This window comes from Triticum aestivum, chromosome 6A, assembly GCF_018294505.1.
Source record: "Triticum aestivum cultivar Chinese Spring chromosome 6A, IWGSC CS RefSeq v2.1, whole genome shotgun sequence".
Classification (NCBI taxonomy): Eukaryota; Viridiplantae; Streptophyta; class Magnoliopsida; order Poales; family Poaceae; genus Triticum; species Triticum aestivum.
Window position 1 is genome coordinate 584,200,041 of NC_057809.1, and position 602 is coordinate 584,200,642.

A 602-nucleotide genomic window follows, 5' to 3' on the forward strand; every position below is an offset into this window, starting at 1 on the left:
AACCGTGACCAATGTCCCCTTTAGTCCCGGTTGGTGCCACCAACCGGGACCAAAGGCCAATTTTCAGCAGCCCAAAGGGCGAGAAGCGGCGACCTTTGGTCCCGGTTGGTGGCAAGACTAAAGGGGGGGCATTGGTCACGGTTGGTTTCACGAACCGGGACCAATGCCCCCTTTAGTCCCGGTTGGTGCCACCAACCGGGACAAATGCCCTTGTGCTGCCCGCGCCCAAAAGTTTAGTCCCACATCGCTAGCTGAAGGGCGCCGACAGTTGCTTATAAGCGCTGCTGTGCCTCCCCATTCGAGCTCCTCTCTAATGCAGGCTTACGGGCCTAAACTTGCTACTGCCTGTGGGCCTATTGGGCCTCTGCGGGCCTGAATCCTGGCCCATGTAGGGTTTCTAGTCGTATTCAGGCCGTGGAGGCCCAGTAGGTGGCATTTTTTTTGGTTTTCTCTTTTTTATTTCTACATTTTTTTGGTTTTTTATTTTTTTTATTTCTACTTAAAACTAAATACTTATAGTTTTTTAGTGATTTCTTTTTGCTTTTAGGTCACAAAAATTATAAACTTTCTGTTAGTGCCATTAGTTTTATTTTGAATAGTTT